Source organism: Sorex fumeus, unplaced genomic scaffold (assembly GCF_029834395.1).
Source record: "Sorex fumeus unplaced genomic scaffold, SorFum_2.1 ptg000039l, whole genome shotgun sequence".
Taxonomy (NCBI): Eukaryota; Metazoa; Chordata; class Mammalia; order Eulipotyphla; family Soricidae; genus Sorex; species Sorex fumeus.
In genome coordinates, this window is record NW_026606096.1 from 5,523,326 (window position 1) to 5,536,969 (window position 13,644).

Sequence of the window (13,644 nt, forward strand, 5' to 3'; positions counted from 1 at the left end):
AGGAAAGACAGTACCCACAGAAGCAGGGTGTGGGGGTCCTATTGAGAATTATTTACTGCACAGTTTTTCTTCTGATGATCCAGATCCCTCTTGCGTTTCATAGGACTCAAGACAGCCACAATTTTTACCCTCTGAAAACTCACCACCTTTCCAGGCTACCCATCCCCAGTGTCACACACAAACACACACACACACACACACACACACAAACACACACACACACTGTAAGTCAGGTACTGGAGACGCAACAGGAGGAGCCTGTGGGATGTGAGGTACAAGCTCGGAAAAGCAAGTCCTGGGTCTACTGGAAAAGTTGGGAGGATCCTCACTCTAGCCCCAATCCCCTCTGGAGAATCAATGTCCAAGGGTAGTTGAAAGCAAGAACAAGAACAAGTTCCAGATGATTTGGGGGACAGTCTTGACTTAATGAATAAGGGACCTGATTGGTCTTCTTGTTTAGTAAAAAGCCCCTGCCATTTCCAAAGCCTCCATTCTGTGTTTTTTTTTTTTCAATCGAATGACTCGTGGCAACCTTATTCTTTCCTTTTAGCTCCATGAGTTTACCTTGTGGTTTGTTGGAATGCTGAAAACCACTTAGTCCAGTCCATGACAAATGATATGCTGGAGTCAAAAAAAAAAAAAAGATGCTCATGCAATAGTCACTATCACTGTCACTGTCTTCCTGTTGTTCATCGATTTGCTCAAGCGGGCCCAGTAACGTCTCCATTGAAGATTTTGTTGTTACTGTGTTTGGCATATCGAATACATCATGGGGAGCTTGCCAGGCTCTGCCGTGTGGGCGAGATACTCTTGGTAGCTTGCCGGGCTCTCCGAGGGGGCAGAGGAATCGAACTCGGGTCGGTCATGTTGGCTGCGTGCAAGGCAAACGCCCTACAGCTGTGCTATCTCAGTATGCCAGATTTTAGAAAGCTCTCAAAAGGGGTAAGGAAGCAAAGGTTGATCTTAGGGAATAGGGAGAAAATGAACCAATTAGAAACTTCTATAGGCCCCTCTATACATGGCTTTGGTCCTTAAGGAATTCCCCATTTCTGGTGAACTGATCACAGATGGGCACAGTTGGAGTCTGGGACTTATTGTTTGGGGTTAGCAGAGGGCTCTGATTCCCTACTATTGAACTCAAGTCATAATCAGCAGTACCTCCAGTAGGAGATCTTTCTCTGCTCTTGGGAGGCAAGAGTCTAATTAGTCATTAGGGACAGACTAATAGTCATCCTCAGTTGGATGTACAGTCTGAGAAACTTGGATGGACTCGGTGTAAAAGAAGGGAGAGACCAGAGAGAATGGAGAGCAGCATTGAGTGCACACAGTTTCAATTAAACTTTACACTCTACAGAGCAAGAAACAATCCCACTGAACCTCTTTGAAAACTATATTACTGGACATACCTACAAAACATCAGAAAAGAAAAGTGACCTCATCACTTTCCCCTTCAAAGTCCTCCAGAATATTCCCGTTATCTATTGAACATTTGCTTCCCATACCTTAATTATCTGAACTCCACCACCCAAACCTCAAGTCCCACCTTCTATGGCACTACACTCCTACTTGCTGTATGGGCCCACCTTTCCCCAGACAAACGTATACTCACATGACACCCAAACTACCTCATGGCCACACTGCTGCTCCCCTGAAGCCCATCAGAGGAACTCCTTTGAACCTTTCCTAGTTTCTCATGCTTCTTTGATCTTTTATAAGATCATTTCTATTTAAGGAATTCCCTTCCCACTTCAGGCATTCTTTATTGCATTGGGAAATCGTTGCTTGCCAAAGACCCATATTGCTAGTCGCCTTTTCTAATTATCCTTTGTGCTTTGATCATGCCTGTCTGTCTTGTTTCTATCCTACCATTTATCACACTGCTTAGCGAGCATTTATGCTATTATCTTGCAAGTACTAGATTAGGTAGTAGAGCTGAAGCCATGGTATTTGCTACCAATTTGCTACTAATCACGTTGCTTGATAAATAAATAAATTCACAAATTAATTATATGCAAAAGCACAAGTTAGACTATACAGTCAAGATGGTTTGTTGTGTGAGAGAGTGCAAACCTACACCATCCACAAGTCCTGAATATATTTCCTTTATCCGAGTTACTTATTCACCCAAGTTAGCTACAAAGATATGCGTTTGTTCCTTGAAGTTGAAGACAAAAATTACTGTAGTCTCCCTGTGTCTGAGTCCTTATATTTGTGGACAGGATTGTAGTGTTACTTCATGAAAATTCTTTCTACATTACATTTTTGTAATTAATATCATTAAACTTGATTAATTAATATAGTAATATAAATATTATCTTATAAAATATACCATGTTAAGCCATATTATATTTCTCGAGCTGGCCCAGTAACATCTTCATCATGAGACTTGTTGTTACTGTGTTTGGCATATCGAATACATCACAGGGAGCTTGCCAGGCTTTGCCGTGCAGGCGAGATACTCTCGGTAGCTTGCCAGGCTCTCCGAAAGGGGCAGAGGAATCAAACTCGGGTAGGGTCAACCATGTTGGCTGCTTGCAAGGCAAACGCCCTACCACTGTGCTATCACTCCAGCCCATATTATATATAATTATATATAGTTATGTGTTATATAATACATAATCATAACATGATGTAATATTACATATTTACATTTAACTCTGTAACTCCATCCTGAATGTGAGTTTCAATTTTCATAACCAACCTGTTCCTTCTGGCTTCCAATAGCTGCAGAATGAGCAGACAGCCCCCTCCCATCCAGGCCTAGAAATGCTGAAGCCGTTAGCACAGATTTCATAATGGAGCAGGATACAAGGATTTTAAGAATTAATGAAATAGAGAAATAAATAAATTCTTAAGGGGGTCCCTAAGGAAATGACAATAACTATCTAGAATGCTTTTCTGCAAATTTGGAAGAAGAGGGGAGAAATGAGTATGTGATAATATAAAATGCACCCTCTATGCTAAACTTATTCATATATATTTCTTGCATATGAAACTCGTTAAGTGGACTCTACCATAACCTGTGAGGCCTGCATTTCTCTACTTCACACAGAAGCAAGAAGAGCCTCATATACTCATAGAGATGACCCCAGCACATAGCTACAGAGCAGAACGTCAAAATATAAACCCAGATGACTCCAGACTCCACAGGAAATAAGTGGTTTTTCTGGTCCAGGTTATGACTGCCAAATGACAGGCTGTGAAGGGGTTCTCTTTGGATAACCCAGCATTTTCCTAGGCAACATCTCAAACAGGACAGCCTCTGCATGGACAAGTGGTTCAGACATCATTCTCCACAGCCCCCACTTCCCAGTGGGGTCCTTGTATCCAAGGTCTTCTGCTATCACCTTACTGTTAACCACCTTTGAATGCTAGATCAAGAACATATGCAAATCCTGCCCTTGGCTACTCTTTGAACAGCTGAGACAGCTGGAATTTCCAAAAAGATTTTCTGTTCTTGGAAGGTAATCCTGTAAATATTAGAGGAAAGCATCCCAGGAGAGCAGAGGTAGCACAAGAGCACTGGATGCAAGGCCTGGACTTCCAATTCTGCCAGAATCACTCCACATTGGACAGAGAGGGTCCATCCCTTAAAGGAGTCTCTAGAGTTCAACTGAAACCAGTCTCCATAGTCAAGCAGAGGTCAGGAGACTCTAGAGAAGAAATGGACAGGGCATCCCAATCTCTAGAGAGCAGAAGTCATGTTCATTCACGAGGCAAGTCGAAACAGGGCAAGAGTCATTGGGATGCAGGGAGACTAGGGATGAGTTGTCAGTTAGTACAATGATACCAGAGCACAGAGCACATTACACTGACCTTAGTACATACCTTGGGCTTCCATATTTCACTTCTAGGTCCCTAAGTCTTCCAGCGTCTATGTACTGACATTATATATTGACATTATTTAGAATTTTCCTATCTATTGGCATTTGTCAATAATGTCTTTATATTTACATTATTTGTATTTTTTTTCAAAAAAGCAGAATCAATATTTTATGGGATGAGTGATAAGGGGGAGGGCAGGAGAAAGAGGGAGAAAGTGTGGTAAGAGCTAAGAAATGGGGCCCAGTTATTATATAGGCCGAGAAGTTTTGAGACCTATAACTATCAAGCAAGGAAACTAGGAAAGCCAAAAGGTATTCACTACAGTTCAAAAACAAGCAAATTTTGGATTAAAAAAAAAAAAGAATTGATGATTGTTTCAAGACCAAAGGCAGAAAGAGAATACTGGACCTGCTAAAAACTATCAGTCAGATGAGAAATCATGTAGTCACCAAAAAGATCAGAAAGATTCTTTCTTTCTTTCTTTCTTTCTTTCTTTCTTTCTTTCTTTCTTTATCATTTTTTGGTTTGTGGGTCACTCAGCAATGTCCAGGACTAACCCCTGGCAGAACGCTGGGGAAACATATGGGATTCTGGGGATGGTGAAACCCTTGTACACATCAGCAGTGTACAAGGCAAGCACCCTACCTGTTATACTATCAGTCCAGTTCAAGGCTTTTTAAAGTTTAATATGGCCTTTAACTGATTTAATAGGCTCATTTACATTAGGGAAAGTAATCTGCATTAATAGTTTACTTACTTTAAATTGATCTCACCCAATATGCTCCAAAAGAGACTCCCAGAAAGTTTAACTAAATATTAGGGCAGCCCTTGGTCCAGTCAAGTTGACATATGCAATTAGCCTTCATGCTCTTCAACTTTGCAGCTTTCCTTTGCAGCCCTCTGGTGTCTTGGCATACCTTGGAGTGAATGTTTTCCTAGTTGGAGTTATCTCTTCCTCATACACCAAGACCCCATTCATTGGTGGCATCCCTGTCCTTTTGGTCTGTCTCTCTAAAATATCAGAACTTCTCCGTTCTATTTAATAAGATTTTGTTAAACTCTCCCTATGCTGTGCATTTTGTACTGGAGAACATCCACAAGGAACACAAACGCCTGTTCCCTCTGAATCTTGAGTAGAAGGAGAAAGAGTCCTGAGAAGGGAAACTTCTAAACAATATAAGAGGTACCTAGCCTAGCCTGGGATGATCAACTAAGGTGAGGTATAAGGGTCTCTATGAATGAGGACACTATTATCTGGATATGAGTGTTAGGAGAATGAGTAGGAAGAGGATTGGATTTCAAGTGTGGGAAACAATTTAAACCAAGTCAATAGTCAAGCACAGCAATTTGGCAGAGCAGGCATGCAAGGCAAAGAGATAGCATCTCACGGAAGATGTTGTTGCCAGATCCTAACCCTAGAGATACCTGTAAGCCTTACAGAGAAGGCTGCTTTAATCTAGCACAGAAAAAACCCAAGGCTTTATGCATGGTGATCTATAAATATTATCCCTCTAATCTGCAAGATCTATCCTTATGTATAAGCCTAATTTTCTTGAAAACAGGGACTCACCTCCATAGTGCCTGGTACAGATGAGATCTCAATAAGGGGCTGTGCAATGGATAGATAAGGCATAAATGAACAGATAGATGGATGAGTCCATCCAGTATTGCAGAAATGTAGGAGAATAGTAAAGTCACTGAGTGCCCAATATGCTTGTGAAACAAGTGAGCGTGGAACTTTTAAAATAGTGGTTCTTTGTAAGTAAAGTAAAAGTAAAGGCCCACCCGTTGTTCGTTGATTTGCTCGAGTGGGCCCAGTAACGTCTCCATTGGAGACTTTGTTGTTACTGTGTTTGGCATATCGAATACATCACGGGGAGCTTGCCAGGCTCTGCCGTGCGGGCGAGATACTCTCAGTAGCTTGCTGGGCTCTCTGAGAGGGGTGGAGGAATCGAACTCGGGTCGGCCATGTTGGCCACGTGCAAGGCAAACACCCTACTGCTGTGCTGAATGTTTTTTTAAATCCAATACAAGAAATTAAATGACTTGTCTTAGACTCCTGCCTCTGTTGCTGTGGTACCTCCCTACCTAAGACATCCCCCCTCTGAAGGCATGTTGCAAGCCTGAATGCACCTGAATGCAGGAATGCATGAAGGAAAGACTTGGATGCTGCTTCCACAACCCCTAACTGGAGACCTGCATGCCAGCTCAAAGCTCGTGCAGACAGTTCTTGTTCTGGAGTCATGGAGCCCACCTCCTTAAATTATTTCAGAGGAAAGAGTGAATCACTGGGCCACCAGGCACTGTCTTTGTATAGATGTTATGTGGAAGAGTCATGAGCTTTCAAAAATATTAACTGCTTTTTGTTTTTTCCAAGGGTCATTCTCAGATAAGAACTGTATTCCAAAACAGGAGAACTTGCTCCAAAATTTCCCCATTTTCTTTCTTCTTCTGAGACCTTCTTTCTCTCTTTCTTACAGCTGTTTCCCTAATGGTATTTCTGTGTATATTTCTTCTACACTTTTGTCATCTTTCCATTCCCCTGTACTGTCTTTTCCCTCTGTGCAGACGACCTGCCCTATTAACGCCACCTTCCTAAACCTTCTAGTCTACCTAGTGTTGCCTGACTTTCTGCCAGTCTGCTAAAACCTTGCTTCTCCAGACACCTGGGTTGGGGTTGTAGCTTCCTTGCCCCCCAGCCAACTGAGAAGTGAGTTAGGCTGGTGAGGGAGCGAGGCCATTGGCTGGGGAGTGGTTTGTGCTAGCTTAGCTCTTACAGTGGTTTATGCTTAGTTCTCTTTGTTTCAACTACTGATCTGGCCACATCATTACCTCCTCTCCAGGAACCTCTTGGCCCCAGCTCCCTTTCTATTCAAAGTTTACATTTCAAGGACATTCCAGATGTTTGCTCAAGCAGCCAGATCAGGCTACATTCATGCCATCTTCCCATGGGATCATGGTTTGGAATCAGTACCTGCTTCTCTGTTGCCCAGTTTCCTGATCCAGGAATTAGGCTGATGAAAAGAACCACTTCCCTCAGTTCTTCCTGGAATCAAAGTCCTGAAGAGGCAGCCAGATGCAATACCAGTCAGAGAGGGGAGAGCCAAAGTCTTCAGTTCACTGAACCCTCCCCCCCTCCCCCCACACACATTGCAGCCACTTTACAGCACAGAAATGAACATCTTTGGAGCCCTAAATCTTCTCTCTTACTCAGCTCTCAGAAAGATTAAATCCTTATTTTGGTCTCACTTTTTGGATTATAACTATTTATTTTAGTTTATTTCTTTGCTTTTGTTTTTGACTATCCCTGGCAAAGCTCAGGGCTTTCTCCTGGCTCTTTGATCAGAAATAGCACCTGGTGGACTGGGGGAACCACATAGGATGCCAGGGATTCAACCTGAGTTGACCGTATAAAAGACAAGCTCCCTACCCGCTTTCTATACTATCTCCTATCTCTCCATTCCCTGGATTAGAACTATTTCTTGCTTATAACTCAAGGATACAATATGGGTTCATAGGGACAAACAGGAGTAGACAGTCTGGCCAGTTCGGATCTGATGAAATTGGAGCACATCAATTTTCCTCATTCAAGTTGTACAGTTAGATTCTCTGCATTATTTTAATTGGTACTGTACTTTAGCCTGGTAAGCTATCGAGAGTATCTCGCCCACATGGCAAAGCCTGGCAAGCTCCCCGTGACGTATTCGATATGCCAAACATGGTAACAACAAGTCTCACAATGGAGACTTTACGGGGCCCACTCAAGCAAATCGATGAACAACGGGAGGACAGTGCAGTGCTACAGTACTTCAGCATCCTGCCCTTCGAGGCATAGGAGGGCAGATGCTCTCTAGGTATGAAGAGAATGAGTCTGTGAAAGTGACAGTCACCCCTTCAGAAGAAACCCCTTTGGCAAAGTTGTGACCTTTATTAAAGCTCTGACCTTTAAGCATGGGAGATGAGAGCAGGATTCTGAACTCTCATTGGAACAGAGAAAGCCTTGGATAATCCTCTTGGCTCAGATAAGCCAATTTCCCATCCCAATAAGGCCCAACAGGTGCTGATCCTCACTGCCTGAGTTTCACACCAAGACCTGAGTCCTTCCTGGCCCCTAATTATATCTCTCTGAACACAGGCAAAGGGAATGGTCAGGATATAGGCTGCAGGACAGCCAATGTAGTAACCACTCATTTGGACATTCTAGAAGGATCACCTTCTGTCCTACTCTGCGCATATCCCCAGCAGAGCCAAACAGTGAGTAACCAGTAGGAGTAGGGAACAATGAGGTCCCAGGAATCTCCCTAACCATTCTGTCCACATGAACTGTACACCTCCCTTCTCATTCCAACTATTCTGACACAGTATATTCTTCAAAAGTCAAGAAGTGCCTACAAACTCCCAGGAGTGAGTAACTGGTCCAGTCCACCCTAGGACCCTGCAGTTTCCTTAGTTTATGTCTTTCAGGACTCTGAATACCAAGAAAATCTATGGCAGGGCCCTTCCAGGTCCAGCTAGAGCAAACATTCCCCATCTCAGGGCAATGACAGCATCATCCATCACCCTGTCATTCCAGGCCCTTAGGAGGGATGACTGGGAGAAATGCCATAGACTTAAAAAGGACTTCTCGTTTCTGAGCTGCAGCATAGGCAAAAGGAAGCACAGGGAAAGAGGAAGAGGGTAAGGTCAAATCTCTTCCCAATCCTTTCTCTTCTGGGAACCAGCTGCAGGGTGGGGAAGGCGGCCGGTGGGGGTGGGGAGAAAACACAAGGAGTCTATTCACTTGCTTATTTCCTATTCATATAGCATAATAATCCTTTATGACTGTATTTCATATTTGTACATGCAAATCTAAAATACACATGATCTTAGTTGTCTCCTTAGCACAACAGTCTCATAAAATACACATGGTCTTGAATCTGCTTAATGTATTTCCTAAACCTCTGGGAGGAGGATAATGCACATCTCTATTATTCTGCAGAAATAGGTGAAGTAATTGATGTAAACATGGTTGCCAGAATCCCATTTTCCTAGGGTCAAACTGATCTCAGGTATCCTGACTTCCAGTTAAAATATGTAGCTTCCCTACCATCTCCTAGCCCATGAAAGCAACATAGCATCCCAAGTCTGTAGCGCACCCCTGGGTCTGGGAATAAAGGAGCAAAAGAGAGCAGTGAACAATATGAGGAAAAAGAGTATAAGGCTGAAAGCAGGACTTAGAGCCCACAGACAAATTTTTAGTACAATTAACAGTGATTTGTACTACCCCTAAAAGAGGTAATGGCCTCAAACCAGCAAGCAAGAGTACTGCTATTGTCTACTGAACATGGACTTGTGTGCTCAGGGAACGTTTCCTGGTCTTCAGAAGGTATTCCAATGAGGAAGATTGATGACACCTTGACAAAAACCCCTAATTGTCCCTTATAGCTATCATCTCTCTCTCTCTCTCTCTCTGAAATATAAATTTCCATTTCAGCTGGAATTAAAGACCACCTTTCCCAACTTCTCCTGAAGCTTCACATAAACAGAAGATCTGTGTGCTTTTTTTTAATATGTGCTTAAAAGGAAGGAATATGCCCTTTTAAGCTTTCTTCCCTCTGGCTGGTTAGAATTTAGACATAAAGATTGGACTTCTACCAACCACTTTGACCTTGAAGTGACCTTTGCAATAGAACCTTTTCACAGTGGAACAAGAACCAGAAAAAGTCTGAGCCCTGACACCATGGGGGTGCCTCCCTGGAACTCACTAGCGTGTAGCTTCCTGTCTCTGAGGGGTGTTCTAGCATATTGAAAATGCTGTGATTTTAGAGCTTTCTGGTTTACTCAGTTAAGAATGATCCTAGCTAAAGCACCTGGTAGACAAGTCAGACTGTACAAAGAGCTAATTGTATTCTAAGAAGTGCATAGTGGGAGCAGAGCAAGATCGATTGCCTCTGCCCAGGCAGGTTTTAAAAAGCATCACAGAGAAGATGTGTGAATGAGTCTTTAAAATGAAGTAGGATTTCCTCTGGTGAATGAAAAGGGTGGATACTTCAGAGGGAAGCGTCAGGAAGGTACGAAGACAGGAAAGCACACGATGTGTTGAAGGCACTGCTCTACCTGCATGCCACTGCAGCCAGTGAGGCGAGAATCCCCTGGAAGATTGGGCAGATCATGCAGCCTCCCCTACGGGCATAGCCTTGATCCTAGCACCCTGCACACTTCTCAATAATCACACTCCATGTGCCTGTCTACCTTGCAGCTGTTCCTGCCAGCTGTTGTGGCTGTTCTCGCTACATTCTCAACAATCCACAGGGAACAGGCTGCTGGGTAGGAAGAGGAGGGGGACATGCAGAACTCTATTAAACACCTGCTTGGTCCTAATAGAAAGGTTTCCTAAAGATGATTTTTGAGTTCCCAGGTTATTTGGGCCTTGCAAGGCGAATGACTGCTTTGAAAGGCACTCAAAATCCTCAGCATCTCAGATCCAACCCACAAGCCTCCTGCTGGGTTTGTATCAGTGATAAGATGCTGCATAACAAACTACTCCTGATCCGAATGGATTAAAGCAGTACATGTGTTATTTCTCAGGGTTCTTTGTACTGACTGAGTACCCTTGGCCTGTGTGGATGGACGGACCACATGATTTCAGTCACAGGGAAAATCAGCTAGGACTAAAATAAGCTGTTGCAGTATCACTCAAGTGTCTAGGGATCAACACTGCTGCCAGCCAGGTCCTCATATTCAAGTTATTGTTCTAGGAGAATCCCCAGGCTTCTTGTAAGGTGACTTAAGAATTCAAGGGATAGTGAAAAGCTGCAGGTTCTCTCTTACTTAATTCTGTGGTCCAAGCAGACTCATGACCAGTTTGCACCCACAGAGAGGGAAAGGGATTCTATACTGCTTGATGAAAAACAAACAGGAGAAAATGTACAAGGTGATGAGTTCTGTGACCTTGCCATCTGCAGAAATAGTCTGCCATCATCTAACCTTAGACTCCAGCATTGACATTTCTTGAACATTTGGATGGGATGCTAGAAGCATGATTCACGTTAAATGGACAAAATCTCCCAAAGCCCAATCCCTTTACAGCATCTGCTTGAAGATCAGTATATATTGCTTGAATCAGACTAAGTGTGGAATCTCGGGTGCAATTCCTCCGACACAACTGATCCAGAACCAAGCTATCTGAACCCACACAGTCAGCACAGAGTAGGGTGCTAGTCTCCAATCCTAAATTTCTAACTATCGACCAGCATCTACTAGAAACTTCCTTCCTCTTCTACCAGCCTCCATTGTATTTTGTCCCATTTCTCATACCCATCACTCCACTTCTAATGACTAATTTCTGGAGTCTGACAAAAGGGCAGTGATTCAAGATATATTGAAGTGTTGGGCAACTGTGGATTGTGTGAGGCAGAAGAGTTAGGGAGCTGTATTAGTGTTCTGCAGAGAAGCAGAACCAACAGGCAATCAAGCTGTCACAAGATTTGACGCAAGCAAGTGCATCAGCAGAGAAATCTGGGAATTTACTCTCTGTGCACTGGAAACACAAGGAAAAGCCTATAGTTTGAATTCAAATGAGTTCTAAAGCCTAGAAGCCAAGGAATTGACAATGCAAGTCCGAGTTCTAGGGAAGGGAAGACTGATGAGCCAACTCTCACAGCCAACAGTCAGAGGCAAGGAGGAAATTCCTCCACTTTGGTCTATTCAGGCCCTCGGTAGATTGGAGGGTGTCCACCCACATTAAGGAGAGACATCTGCTCTACTGAGTTCACCAACTCAAATGCCAATCTTATCCAGAAACATCCTCACAGACACGCCCAGAAGTCATGTCTATTCTGGGTATCCCTTTGTCTACCCAAGTCAACATAAACTTAACCACCACATTAATGATTTTGTGGATCTTGCTAAAGAAGAGTTCTAGGCAGAATATAGAAAGTGCCATTTGACTCCTGAAAGTTCATGAAGAGGGCTATTTCAGTTTTCAAGAGTAGATTAGAGAAAAGATAGCATTGCACTGTAGCGCTGTCGTTCCATTGTTCATCAATTTGCTTGAGCGGGTACCAGTAATGTCTCCAACGTGAGACTTGTTGTTACTGTTTTTGGCATATCAAATATGTCATGGGTAGCTTGCCAGGCTTTGCTGTGAGGGCGGAGAGGCCCAGTAGCTTTCCGGGCTCTCCAAGAGGGATGGAGGAATTGAACCCGGGTCTGTCACATGCAAGGCAAACGCCCTACCTGCTGTGCTATTGCTCCAACCCAGAACAACCTCTAAGGGGTAATATATAGAGCTTTCTATGCCAAATTCCAAACACATTAGAAGAAAATATACATTCTAGAGAATGTATACATTCTAGAGAAAGAAATACATTCTAGAGAAAAAAATATACATTCCAGAGAAAATGTAGAAAGGATAATATTGTTTCTCTAGCAAGCAAAAGATTTTCAAAGAAATGACTTTTCGGATGGGACGTTGCTCAGACTTGCCTTGAATGTTTGAAGCCCTGGGTTCAATACCTGACAAGCAAAAGAGGGAGAAGGAGGAGGGAAAAGTGAAGAAAAGGAGAAGGTGGAAAAGGAGAAGAAAAGAAGAAAAAAGGAAGAGGAGGATGAGGGCGAAGATGAGGAGGTGGCACCTGGGCCTTCTGTTGACTTCTATTTACACTGAGAGCCCAAGGCTGCAGGAATCTGTGACAAAAACCAGGAGAGAGTAGGATCTCCCAGGGTCCAGGCCTGCATTGCTACTTGAGAGAATCTGCAAGACAAACCCTGGCTTCCTTTCACACCTGTCCAGGACTTTGGAGGATGGGGGGCGGTAGACTTATACAGCCTTCTGCCTGCATGTCGGGGCCTGACTCTCCCAGCTTACCATTTGCTTCATTGTCAGGAAAAGATCATCTACACCATTTTCAAAACCTATGATGACGGATGGGGGCAGGCTGGACATGGCCTCTATATGATGATCATTCCCATCCTCCATGCTGCTCTCTTCCACACAGGCCTTCTTACAGTTTTGGATTGTTTGTTGGGTTTTGTTTGTTTTCTACTCACGACCCCCTTTTTGCCCAAGAAATGCCACAAGCATTAGTGCTGCCTAAACAGCTGTGGATTTGTCATGTGGTTGATTTTAAATTCATTCTCAGAGGTTCAGAAACATTTTCCCGGGGGCTAGAGAGAAAGTACAGTGGGTAAGGTGCTTGCCTTGCTTGACCTGGCCAATGGAAAAAAGTCTGAGCTCAGCCTCCCTATAAACAACTACAAGACACAGCTCCTAAGAGGAGGATTTCAGGCAGAGAAATAGTACAGCGGGTAAGGAACTTACCTTGCTTGCTGCCCACCTGGGTTTGGTCCGGGTTATTGTCTCCGAAGTGATCCTTGAGCTTAGAACCAGGAATAAATCGGGAGTATTGCCAGGGGTGACCCCCAAACCCCAAATAAAAAAATAACTACGAGAGATAAGGGTTTCAGGTGAAGAGGTTCAGTCCCCAGCTGAACCAGGATGACATCAGACAAGAGGACAAGAAAGAGGGGGTGGAGGCAGTGAATTCTTGGGTTGGGTTAGTGAGCTCCATCTGAGATCTATCTACCTCCACCTCCAACTCCGGGGCTTGGGGTGGGGTGTAGTGAGGGGAGATGCTAATAGCTGAGTAGCCTGGACGCCTGCCCCACCCTGCTCACGCCCACATTGTGAAGTTTTTCGAGGACCGTGTTTGATGTCACAGACCCCTCCCCCGCGCAGCTCCTCCCCACTCTGCTCCGCGCTGGCCAGCGGGGCTAAACACCCCCCCCATCGCTTCAACCCACACCCTGCTCCCGGGTGGTACACCCGGTCCGTCCTCC

General features: G+C 44.0%; 1 pseudogene; it reads right to left on the reverse strand.

Moving 5' to 3' along the window:
• The window catches only part of LOC130028086 (ubiquitin-40S ribosomal protein S27a-like), a 53,904-nt pseudogene extending 41,120 nt beyond the window's left edge, over positions 1-12,784 (reverse strand).
• Positions 12,785-13,644: the final 860 nt, after the last annotated feature.